At 39.7% G+C, this 13,901-nt stretch overlaps 1 long non-coding RNA gene across 1 annotated transcript in view; it reads right to left on the minus strand.

The window, feature by feature from the left end:
• The window catches only part of LOC142737201 (uncharacterized), a 28,101-nt gene extending 27,341 nt beyond the window's left edge, over positions 1-760 (minus strand). The window contains exons 1-2 of the long non-coding RNA XR_012880570.1: positions 678-760; positions 474-590 (exon numbers count right to left, since the gene is read on the minus strand). This is a non-coding gene — a long non-coding RNA (uncharacterized LOC142737201). The remainder of the gene's footprint in view (positions 1-473; positions 591-677) is intronic.
• Between the last annotated feature and the right edge of the window lie 13,141 nt (positions 761-13,901).

A 13,901-nucleotide genomic window follows, 5' to 3' on the forward strand; every position in this document is an offset into this window, starting at 1 on the left:
ATACAGCCCCCCCTGTAGACAGTGCTATACAGCCCCCCTGTAGACAGTGCTATACAGCCCCCCTGTAGACAGTGCTATACAGCTATAAAATGTAACATGCAACAATATATGCAAAAGTAGAAAATCTTTATTAGATAGAATAGACAATAATACAATGCGGAATAAAAAGATGGATTATACACGAAAAAAAGACAGTAGGGTCAGATGAAATAGACCAGTGACCTGCAGAGACATTCACCTAAAGTAGTCGGAATACACTCACTTACCCATAATAAAACATAAATATTGCACAATAGATGATATGCTCATATATATATACACTAAGGTAGAGGTGCCAGTTAATTAAATACAGGTAATGCATTATAGAAAATGTCCCAAATGTCAAATGCAGTTCTATGGGTCATATACCCAAGGAAATAAAAGGTATATTGGGCCATAGACAAACGGTACACAAATTAACAATTAGCACATACCCTGAGACATGGTGGGGAGTGAAATCGGCAACCTAGGGATCGGAAAAAAACACAAGGACGCCTCGACTCGCGTTTCACCAAAAGACCGCCTTCGTCGGGAGGCTAAATTGATTAAACCTAGAGGGGTTTAAATAGGAAGTAAATGGTTGTTCTCATCTGTGATGAGCGCAAATCGGCGCTCGACACGCTCGCCAAGAGACTCACACATCACGGGAAGCGTCGCACATCTGGATGGTAAGGCGCGGTATGATGACACCAATCAAGGGTCACCGTAGTAACGCCGACGCTAAGCGGCACTCCCGGATGTGGGTCCCACAGCGCATGCGTGCTGAGCATCTGTGCGCAGATGAGAGCCGAGACAACAGGAAGACAAAGACAAAATGTATGTCAAAACTTACTATGGAACCGATGCAGAGATATGGAGATATGACACTAAATAATAATAATAAAATAGATATGGAGGTATGGCACTAAATAATAATAATAAAATAGATAATAAACGGAATGCATATGTGCCTCATCAAATACACAAAAAATGCAAAATACTAAATGAAAAGAATAAAAAATAAAGGATATAGAATATAACAAATATATTTAAATTAATAATGAAAGGCAACAATATAAAAAATTATATAAAGTGAAGTGAAAATAAAAAATAAAAAATATTGAAAATATATACAAAATAATACATAAATATATATATATATATATATATATATATATATATATATATGTGTGTGTGTGTAAGGTAGTGTAAAATACATATGTAATAGTAACGACAATAATGTGATAAAGTGAGTAAACCGTGCAAAAGATAAAAAAACAAAAAGTGACACCAAAAATAAAGTGCTCAAAAAACATTTAATCCATAATAAATATATATACAAACAGATGTATAGTATAAGCAAACGCTAATATAATTGCTTATAAGTAAAAAAACATATAAAAAAAATAAAAAATATATATATATATAATTATAAAAATACAAAAATATATATAAAAGTGTATGTGTACATTTCATAATGACTTACTCCTTTGTGCAAATATATATACAAACACTATAGTGTATCGTAGATATTAGCATTAAAGTGTATAACTAGAACAATAAATAATATATGACTAGATACAAATATATATATAAAAAATAATAATAATAAAAAGAAAAGGAAGAAAGAAAAGAAAACAAAAAATAATATAAAAAATAATAAAGAATATATAACAAAAAATAAATACACATAAATCTCCAAGAGAGTCAATCTCAGAAGCCATTGTATACATTCTTTAACTTGAGTAAAAAAGTAGCTTCCCATTCTCCACTGAAATATATCTCGCAAGAACAGTCCCACGTACCGGAATATGTATAACTGTAACACAGAAAAAAGAATAAAAAAACAAGAAAAAACCCCATGAAAAATAAAATTCACGCAAGCTAGAAATTTACAAAAAGGGCTTGAAACTGATGGCCTCATTCAAACCAAATGGTGCCACTGTATTGAGTAAAGTGATCTATTTCATTTCTTTCCTCAGCAGAGCTGAGCGTACATCACCTCCCCTCCATCCCAAAAAGATTCTATCTATCCCACGTACCTTGAAACTTTTGGGGTTACAGGAATGATACTCGCGAAAATGACGAGGGATAGTCTGAAGTTTATCAACATCCTGTACATTAGCAGCTGATTGTATTTTGCTCACATGTTCTAACACACGTACTTTCAAAGGTCTACTAGTCATTCTGACATAAATAAGATCACATGAGAAAGTGGCAAAGTACACCACCGCTTCTGTGTTACAGGTAATATTGTACATAATCTTAAAGTCCTAACTTCTGTCAGAATTGTAAAAGTTGAAGGGACGTGAGATGTACTTACAGGCAGAACAATTTCCACAGTTAAAGGATCCCCAAGGGGGGCCTCGACTACCAAAAGGGTTTTGGGGAGGACTAGGAACATAATAACTGGATGTTAAGAGATCCCTCAAATTTTTGGATCTTCTCCATGTGATGGAGGGATAGCAGGTAGAACCTTCCAGTGTTTTTGTAAAATATTACGGATTTCAGTCCACTGAGGATTGAATGCTGTTATAAACCTCACATTTTGGTTGAAATGATTTTTCTTTTTGGCCTTACTTCCCAAAAGTTCGTCGCGGGTAGAATATTTCACTCTTAAATATCCCCTTCAGATATCTTTCTGGCTATAGCCACGATTGTTAAACCTTGCTGTCATATCGGATGCTTGACGCTCAAAATTGCTATCACTGGAGCAGATACGCCTCGCTATCAAAAATTGGCCCACAGGTATGGCCTTTTTAACTTTCTTGAGTGTGCAGAAGTGGCATGAAGGAGGGCATTGGTCGAAGTTTTCTTCCTGAAAATATCGGTGGAAATAGACCCCTTATCATCCTTCATAACAAGAATGCCCAGAAACTCTACACAGGTTTTACTATATTGCCATGTCAATTTAATATTAAAGTTGTTAACATTAAGGGAGGCAAATAAGGATTCCAAATGAGATGCGGAGCCCTGCCAGATAAATAGAATGTCATCTATATACCTCGACCACAGGAGTACAGCATCATGACCAGGAGTGAGTTGGACAATATCTCTCTCCCACAGCCCCAGGAACAAATTAGCATATGAGGGCGCACACGTTGCCCCCATTGTCGTGCCCTGGAGCTGTAGGAAGAGACTGTCTTTAAATGTAAAAAAATTATGTGTCAAAGCAAACTGTAAGAGGCACAAAACAAATTCAATAAGATACGGATCACGGTTGGTCATGTGCAAAAAATGTCTGGATGCCTGCACTCCGTGGTCATGGCATATAAATGGGTGCAGGGACTCCACGTCACATGTCAACAGAAACATGTTGTCGTCCAAATGTAACCCATTCAGTTGTTGTAACATATCAGTTGTATCCCTAATTTATGAGGGCAATGTCTCTACACACCCCTGTAAAAAGTAATCAACAAATCTGCAAATATTCTCGCATAAACCACTAATCCCTGATACGATGGGATGGCCAGAAAGACTAATAGAATTTTTGTGCACTTTGGGCAATAAATAAAAAGTGGGTTTAACAGGAAAATTAACCTTATGGCCCTCCTTCAATTTGGCATTAATAATATGTTCGTCCATACCCCTTTGTAGTAAAGTGTCCAGTTCTAGCTGGGCGTTGTGAATAGAAGTGTATGATGCTGACATACACTTCTATTCACAGCTAGTAAAACAAGTAAAGACGCCCAGATGTTACAAACACAATACACGCCCAGTTGGAAATAAGAGAAAACACGCCCAGTTGTCCATTAGAAAGGCTCATTTGCATAAATATAAAATTGCTCATAACTTGGCCAAAAATGATCGTTTTAAAAAACAAACAAAACGTTACTGTTATCTACATTGCAGCGCCGATCACATGCAATAGGAGATAGGGATTTGATAATCTGGTGACAGAGCCTCTTTAAAGGTCAGAGTGGGATCAGATGGTAGACCGCGATAACACTGCTGTATATTAAGCTGGAAAAATAATTCACTCTCATACATCTGTGCCGGCCAGATGACAACATTACCCCCCTTATCGGCTGGTTTAATAACCTCATCCTTGAGATGTTTAAGTTGTTTAATAGCCTGTCTTTGAATACAATTTAGGTTATAGGACACACTTTGATTGGAAATAGCTTCTAAATACTTTTTAACTAATTTAAAGAAGATGTCTACTGAAGGACATAAGGCAAACGGGGGGAAATGTTGTGAGCGGTGGCACAGATGCATAGGTAATCTGGAATCAACCTTTTCCTCCTGTTTCTCCAACAGTGACATCAGGGCATCAAAGGCCTGTTTTTCAGCCACTGAGCCCATGGGAACAGTACAGTAATTTCTATTAAAATGTTTTTTTAAAAGGAATTTCCTCGAAAAAAGGACCAGATCTTTAATAGTGGTAAAGAGATAAAATTTACCCGTGGGGGAAAAAGATAAACCCCTTTGTAACACATCAACTTGGGGGGGGGGGGTCGAAAGAATATGTTTAGACAGATTGATTACCTTTAACCCCTTCCCTCTATAGCCACTTTTGACCTTCCTGACAGAGCCTAATTTTTCAAATCTAACATGTTTCACTTTATGTGGAAATAACTTCGGAATGCTTTAACCTATCCAAGCGATTATGAGATTGTTTTCTCATGGCACATTGGACTTTATGTTACTGGCAAAACTTGCTCGATACATTCAGTATTTAAATGTGAAAAACACCAAAATTTTGCGGAAAAATGGCAAAAATGTGCATTTTTCTAAATGTAAATGTATCTGCTTATAAGACAGACAGTTATACCACACAAAATAGTCACTAATTAACATCCCCCACATGTCTACATTAGATTGACATCGTTTTTTGAACATCCTTTTATTTTTCTAGGACGTTACAAGGCTTAGAACTTTAGCAGCAATTTCTCACATTTTCAAGAAAACTTCAAAATGCTATTTTTACAGGGGCCAGTTCATTTGTGAAGTGACTTTGAGGGCCTTATATATTAGAAACCTCCAAAAAGTCACCCCATTTTAAAAACGTCACCCCTCAAAGTATTCAAAACAGCATTCAGAAAGTTTCTTAACCCTTTAGACGTTTCACAGGAATGAAACCAATGTAGAGGTGAAAATTAAAAATTTCATTTTTTGTTCTTGCAGAAATTAATTTTTAATCAATTTTTTTTGTAACACAAAGTTTTACCAGAGAAACGCAAATCAATATTTATTGCCCAGGTTCTGCAGTTTTAGGAAACATCCCACATGTGGCCCAAGTGTGCTAATGGACTGAAGCACCGGCCTCAGAAGCAAAGGAGCACCTAGTGGATTTTGGGCCTTTTTATTAGAATATATTTTAGGCACCATGTCGGGTTTGAAGGGCTCTCCCCAAAAGTGACCCGATTTGGGAAACTACACCCCTTAAGGAATTTATCTAGGGGTATAGTGAGCATTTTGACCCTACAGGTTTATTGCAGAAATTATTGGAAGTAGGCCGTGAATATGGAAATCTACATTCTTTCAAAGAAAATGTAGGTTTTGCTAACTTTTTCTCATTTCCACAAGGACTAAAGGAGAAAAGCTCCGCAAAATTTGCAAAGCAATTTCTCCCGAGTAAACAGTACTCCATATGTGGTAATAAATGGGTGTTTAGACACACGGCAGGGCTTAGAAGGGAAAGAGCGCCATTTGGCTTTTGGAGCTCAAATTTAGCAGGAATAGTTTGCGGAGGCCATGTCGCATTTGCAAAGCACCTGAGGGACCAAAACAGTGAAAACACCCAAAAAGTGACTCCATTCAGGAAACTACACCCCTTGAGGAATTCATCTATGGATGTAGTTAGAATTTATTAGAATTGGGCAGTGAAAATAAAAACAATCCCTTTTCTTCAATAAGACGTAGCTTTAGCTCAAATTTTTTCATTTTCTCAACAAATAAAGGAAAAAAAGAACCTCAACATTTGTAAAGCAACTTCTCTGGAGTACGGCAATACCCCATATGTGGTCATAAACTGCTGTTTGGGCACATGGCAAGGATCAGAAGAGAAGGAGCGGCATTTGGCTTTTGCAGCACAGATTTAGCTGGATTGGTTTCTTGACACCATGTCGGTTTTGCAAATCCCCTAAGGTACCTGTATAGTGGAAACTACCCAAAAGGGACACCATTTGTGATACTACACCCCTTGAGGAATTAATCTAGGGGTGTAGTGAGCATTTTGACCCCACAGGTGTTTCATAGATTTTATTTGAATTGGGCAGTGAAAATAAAAATTACATATTTTTTCCAATAAGACGTAGCTTTAGCGCAAAATTTTTCATTTTCTCAAAAAATAAAGCAGAAAAAGAACCCCAACATTTGTTAAGCAATTTCTTCCGAGTATGGCAATACCCCATATGTGGTTATAAACTCATTTTTGGGCACACGGCAGGGCTCAGAAGGGAAGAAAAGCCATTTGGCTTTCGGAGAACAGATTTTGTTGGATTGGTTTCTGGTCGCTATGTAGCATTTGCAAAACCCCTGTGGGACCAAAACAGTGGAAACCCCCCAAAAGTGACCCCACTTTGGAAACTACACCCCTCAAGGTATTCACCTAGGGGTGTAGTGAGCATGTTAACCCCGCAGGTGTTTTGCATAAATTAGTGTGCACTCGATATTGCAGAGTGAAAATGGGATTTTTCAATAGATATGCCAATATGTGGTGCCCAGCTTGTGCCACGATAACAAGACATCTCTCTAATTATTATGCTATGTTTCTAGAATCACCCTACATGGGGCCCTAATCTTTTGCCTGGACATTTGACAGGGCTCAGGAGTGAGAAAATTCCATGCGAAATTGAGGCCTAATTTGGCGATTTACACAGAATTGGTTCACAATTGCAGCGGCTCAGATGGGAAATAATAAAAGTAACCCCCCAGAAGTGACCATATTTTAGAAACTACACCCCTCAAGGCATTTATTAAGGGGTGTAGTGAGCATTTTCACCCCACAGGTCTTTTCCATAAATGAATGCGCTGCGGATGGTGCAAAGTAAAAATTTACATTTTTCCCCAGATATGCCAATTCAGTGGCAAGTATGTCGTGCCCAGCTTATGCCACTGTAGACACACACCCCAAAAATTGTTAAAAGGGTTCTCCCGGGTATGGCGGTGCCATATATGTGGAAGTAAACTGCTGTTTGGGCACACTATAGGGCTCAGATGGGTGGGAGCGCCATTTGGCCTTTGAAGCGTACATTTTGCTTGATAGTAGTTTTGTTTAAGTATTGCTGGCGTTTCCGTTTATAATGTGGGGGCATATGTAAGCTGGGCAGAGTATATCAGGGGCATAGTCAGGTGGTATAATAATGGGGTAAACAATAAAATAATCCATAGATGTGTGTTACGCTGTGGAGCAATCCTTTCTGCACAGGCCGGTGTCGCACTGATAAATGGTGTCTTTACTTATCCCCCTTTTGGTCCACACCCCGCACCTTTGCAGTTTGGGGAATTTTGCTAGCAAGTGTTGTCCTGGTATAATACGGGCGCCCTCGCTGCTAGCAGATATGTTTGGGCCCTCCCCTTCCTGGTTCCCTAATTTTAGGGCCCCGATAAATCGCCTCTTGAAACAGACGAAATGTTCCCCTCTGATCTGCACAACCGCATATTTTTTATTTCCTGACATGTTGGTGCCTTAACTAATTTTATTTTTTCATAGACGTAGTGGTTGGAGCTGGAAGTTTTCCGTGCTAGGCATACGGGAGGCCAGTATTAGGCCTCCGGTTGCCATTTCAGCCACCGACACCCCGGCGATTTTATTGCTGGGGTGTCGATGAGCTGCAAACACCTTAAATGCAGCGATCGCTTTTGACGGCTGCATTTAAGGGGTTAATGGCGGGGATTAAAGCTAACTTCGGTTCCCGCCATTACAGCAGGATGTCAGCTGTAAGATACAGCTGACATCCGGGGATGATGGCACCGACTCAGCTTCTGAGCCGGTGCCATGCATTTGTCGTAAGTATACGACATTTTGCGGGAAGCACTGGCTTTCCATGACGTATAAATGTCGGGAAGGGGTTAAAGTCTCCTGTTTCTCTTGTCCCTGTTGTATACCCCTCTGGTCTTTCTTTTTACTGCGGGTGTTAAGAGATTGTATATAGGGTCTCCATCTCCGGCAGCCTGTCTAAAAAAAAACCACATCCTTCCTCTGATAGAAGGGAAGTGGAAGAGACGGAACGGGACAAGGATCGAGATCTATCACTTTTGGTATGCCACCGATACATTTTACTGGGCTTTAAATCACCCAGATCTCTTTGGAATTTCCTAGTTTTGAGATCTTGTATCACTTTGTCCCACTTACTTAGCTCTTCCTCCAAAGCCTTATCAAAAACATCAATCTCCTCCATAGTTAGAGACTGTTGGATTTTTTCTTTAAGGAGGTCAATTTCTTTTTCCAATATTTCAAGGGTTCTGCGATCCGCTCCAATGAGCAATTCAATGAGCGTACGTGAGCATTTAGTGAGAGAGTCTTCCCACTTGGAAACAAAAGAGAGATCCTCAGAGTCTAGTGTTGGAAAAACCTGCAACCGTAGGCCACGAGGTATAATATTTCTCTGTAGATAGTTTTCTAATGCTGCCTTATTCCACCACACTTTGGTGCGTTTTCTGAGGAAATCACTAATTTTAAGTTTCAAACCCTTTATGTTACTATTCTCTGTGGCCACTACTGTATTCTCTCCGAATATAGTACCAAGTCGTATAATCCAATCTTTGTCTCGTTTCCTGAAATCCATATATCCTGAGGTATTTTCTGTAAACACAGACACAAGTATAAATGAGCAACCTACAAAAACCTCCAGCCAAACTAATGGCGTAAAGAGGGGTCCCCAATTTACAAGTAGACAACCTGGACGCAAACCATAAGGGAATGAAAGCCCCGAACAAAATGTAAAATGCAACAATATATGCAAAAGTATCACCATAGTAATGCCAACGCTAAGCGGCACTCCCGGATGTGGGTCCCACAGCGCATGTGTGCCGAGCGTCTGTGCGCAGATGAGAGCCGAGACAACAGGAAGACAAGGACAAAATGTATGTAAAACATTACTATGGAACTGATGCAGAGGGTATGTCTCAGGATATGTGCTAATTGTTCATTTGTATACTGTTTGTCTATGGCCCAATATACCTTTTATTTCCTTGGGTATATGACCCATAGAACTGCATTTGACATCTGGGACATTTTCTATAATGCATTACCTGTTATCAATTAACTGGCACCTCTACCTTAGTGTATACATATGAGCATATCATCTATTGTGCAATATTTATGTTTTATTTTGGGCAATTGAGTGTATTCCGACAACTTTAGGTGACTGTCTTTGCAGGTCACTGGTCTATTTCACCTGACTCTACCGTCTTTTTTTCATGTATAGTCCATCTTTTTATTCCGCATTGTATTATTGTCTATTCTATCTAATAAAGATTTTCTACTTTTGCATATATTGTTGCATGTTACATATTGTTGGGGGCTTTGATTCCCTTATGGTTCGTGTCTAGGTTGTCTACTTGTAAATTGGGGACCTCTCTTTACGCCATTGGTTTGGTTGGAGGTTTTTGTAGGTTGTTCATTTCCCCCAGGTTTAGGGGCCTGGTCGCAATTGCGACTGTTGCAACCCCTACAGCTACGCCACTGTTTATCAGCAATTTCTCACATTTTCAAGAAAAGTTTCAAAACGTATTTTTTTTTAGAAAGACTTCTGAAGTGGCTTTGAGGGGCCCTCAAGGCATTTATTAAGTCGTGCAGTGAGTATTTTGACCCAAAAGGTTTTTTTTTGCTAGAAATTAATGCGCAGTGGATGGTGCAAAAACGGCAGTTTTCCACTGATATGCCATTTTAGTGCGCAACATGTTGTGCCCAGCTAGTGCCACTGCAGACAAATACCTCATAAATTGTTAAGCGGGTTCTCCCGGGTATGGCAATGCCCTACATGTGGACATAAACTGCTGTTAGGGCACACTGTAGGGCTCAGAAGGGAGGGAGCGCCATTTGGTTTTTGGAGTGCGGATTTGGCTTGATAGTGGTTCTGTTTGGGGTTTTACTGGTATTTCAGTTTATAATGTGGGGGCATATGTAAGCTGTGCGGAATACATAAGGGTATACTAAGGTGGTATCATAATGCAGTAAATAAAGAATAAACCACAGTACTATGGCCAGTGTCGCACTCATAAATGGTGACCAATCATATCACCTGTTATGGAATTACTAGTTGAGCAATTCCCAGAGTGAAAATTGATGGGATTGCTATGTGAGCGATTCCCCAAAGGCAGCTGGAGACTGTCTGGAACAAGCGTGCAAGTAATTTGTGATCTCAAATCCGTCACAACTCTGATCAGCAGAGTCTAAGTCTACTCCATGGTCTTCACCAGAGCCCACCGCAAGGGAGGTTGGATTTGGCTGCATAGAACCCAGGTTGCTTTAACAGAATTCAGTGTTGGACAAGAGGTGCAATGCAGGCAATACCAGAACAGATAACAAGACAGCCAGAGGGGAAACAGAAAGTCCAAATCACAAAGCTAGAGGATATCAGGAAGTGCAGAGGTTAAAACCAGATGGGAGCAGAATGTCCAAATCAGTAAGCAAGGTGTAAATCCAGATACAAGTCGAGGTCCAGTTCCAAAAGTTCAAATAGTCAAAAGTACAGGGTATAATCAGGAGCTTGATCAAACACATGCAAACAAGGAAAATCACAAGCAAAGTAGACAGAACCAAACCAGATTTAAATACTCCACCCTTCAATCTTAAGGAAGAAGGACAGAGAAGTGGGATAGGCTCTGCAACTAAAACCAGAGCCGCCCAGAAGCTAGACTAGTGGTCAGGGCAATTTTAAAGGGATGGACATTTTCAAACAGTACCCACCTTTCTATGAGGGGCCACCGGTCCCTTAAACATCGGGATAGGTTTCAAAGGAAACTTCAAATTAAAAACTTTAACTAAACGATTAGCATGTACTGAATAGGCAGGAACCCAAGTTTGTTCTTCTGGCCCATAACCCTTCCAGTGCACCAAGTACTGGAGAGTACTCCTGACCCTTCTGGAGTCCACAATCCTCTTAACGTCAAACTCCATATCTCCTTCTACCTGAACTGGAGGGGGAGGTTTCTTGAGTGGATTAGATGGTGGAAATTTTTTTTTAAGGAGGGATTTGTGAAAAACATCATGGATTTTAAAAGACGGAGGAAGAGCCAGGTGAAAAGGGTTGATAACTTCGCAGATTCTTAGTAGAAAGCCATACCTTTTGACCCACACTAAACACAGGAACCACCGTATGTTTTTTGTCAGCATTTTTCTTTTGAATAACTTGGGACTTCTTCAGGTTCAATTGAACCTGAGCCCAAACTGTGCACAGTTTATTTGATTCAACTTCCACCTCAGGATTATCACTAGAAGAGGCGGAAAATAAATCAAAACGAGGATGAAAACCATAATTACAGAAAAACGGCAAGGTAACAAGAGAAACATAGTGGCGATTATTTAAAGCAAATTCTGCTAAAGGAAGATACGAGATCCATTCAACCTGGTTATCCGCAACATAACACCTAAGATATTGTTCCAAGTTTTAATTAAAGCGCGGTTTGACCATTAGTCTTATCGTGAAAAGCAGAAGAGAAAGATAACTGTACACAAGCTCTCCAGAAGTTAGTCACAAATTGTACACCTCTATCAGAGACAATATTTTCCGGAATACCATGCAGACGAACTACCAGATCATTAAATAATTTAGACCGAGTTTTGGAATCAGGAAGTTGAAGCAAAGGAATGAAATGACACATTTTACTGAAATGGCCCACCACAACCGAAATTACAGTTTTCCCCTCAGAAGGAGGCAAATCAGTGATAAAATCCATAGACAGATGGGACCAAGGTTTCTGCAGAACAGAAAATGGAAGTAGTTCACCCATAGAACGGGTTTGAGGAGACTTAGCGCCAGCGCAGATCTTGCAAGCAGAGACATAGGAACTCACATCACGAGACAACGACGGCCACCAGTAGAGCCGCGACAATAATTTTTTAGTACCAGTTATCTCTGGATGGCCACAAAAAACAGAATCATGAAACGCATTGGTCAAACGAAACGGTACAAACAATCTCCCAGCAGGAATAGTTTACAGAGCGAGTTGCTTCAATCTCAGTTGCAAGACCAGGCGATATTGTAGAAACCATTATTCCCTTAGATAAAATAGGTTCAGGATGAATGTCGGGGACCTGTGCGGAACAGAAACTTCAAGATAATGCGTCGGCCCTGACATTTTTAGACCCGGATCTGTAGGTTACAATAAAGTCAAATCTGGTAAAGAACAAGGCCCACCTAGCCTGTCTGGGATTGAGACTTTTTTCTGATTCTAAAAAAAGTTAGGTTTTTGTGGTCAGTCAGTACAGTAATTTGATGTCTAGCTCCCTCTAGAAAGTGGCGCCACTCTTCAAAGGCCCACTTAATAGCAGGAAGCTCACGATTATGGATATCATAATTCTTCTCAGTGGCAGAAAATGTGCAAAAAAAAAAAAAGCACAGGGACGCCAAATGAGTCAATAAAGAAGATCCTTGTGACAACACAGCCCCCACACCTATTTCTGAGGCATCAACCGCAACAATAAAGGGGCTAGACAGGTCAGGTTGTACAAGTACAGGCGCTTCAATAAAACACTGTTTTAAGGTTTCAAGGGCTGAGACCGCACTAGGTTTCCAATTTACAAGGTCAGAACCCACTTTCGTAAGATCCGTCAAAGGTTTGGCAATGGAAGAAAAATTATGAATACATTTTTCGGTAATAATTAGCAAAACCCAAGAACCTCTGCAGAGCTTTTAGTGAAGTGGGTTGAACCCAATCAAAACTCACGTGAACCTTGGTGGAGTCCATATGAAAATCATGAGGAGACAGAACACACCCCAAGAAATTAACTTCGTGAACTCCAAAAATACATTTTTTAAATTTCGTGTAAAAACAATTTTTCCCTCAGTATTTGAAGAACGGAACCTTAAATGTTGAACATGAGAGGACCAATCGGAAGAAAACAAAAGCATCCAAAAATTTTCAGAAAATATCATCAACCCTGTTCTGAAAAACCGCTGGAGCATTACTTAAACCAAAAAGCATGACCAAATACTCATAATGACCATCCGGAGTATTAAATGCTGTCTTCCACTGATCCCTTTTGCGGATACAAACCAAATTGTAGGCCCCGCGTAAATCTAGTTTAGAGAACCACCTGGCTATTGAGATCTGAATAAACAGGTCCGGGATGAATGGAAAAGGATATTGATTCTTAACGGTAATCTTATTTAATTCACGGTAGTCTATACAGGGTCTTAAACAGCCATCTTTATTTTCAACAAAGAAAAGACCTGCACCACCGGAGAAGTAGATGGACGAATATGACCCTTACTGACGGTGTATTTAATATAATCTTTCATGGCCAGTCTTTCCGGAACAGAAAGATTATAAATCCGCCCCTTAGGCAGCTTAGCATTAGGGAAAAGTACAATGGGACAGTCATACGGCCCATGAGGAGAGAGAGATTCACAACCAATTTCAGAAAAGACATCCTCAAAATCTTGAATACACTCAGGCAATCATTGTGCGTTGCAAGATACATTAGTAGTAGACAAAGACATTCAAGAATCATAACATTTATAGAATTTTACCTAGTCAGATCTGCTTTTACTCAATCAATAACACGATTAGGTGTCTACACCCATGGAATACCCAATATTACTTCAGAAGGCAAATTTTCTAGAAGAAAGAAAGAGATTAGTTCGGTATGCAAGGTACCTACTTCCAAAGTAACAGGCGGAGTAGAGAACTTGACCGACCCCTGAGAAAGAGGGGTATTATTTAAAGAAGATACTTTGACCGTGATACTCAGCTGAACAAGGGGAATAGCC

This window comes from Rhinoderma darwinii, chromosome 1, assembly GCF_050947455.1.
Source record: "Rhinoderma darwinii isolate aRhiDar2 chromosome 1, aRhiDar2.hap1, whole genome shotgun sequence".
Classification (NCBI taxonomy): Eukaryota; Metazoa; Chordata; class Amphibia; order Anura; family Rhinodermatidae; genus Rhinoderma; species Rhinoderma darwinii.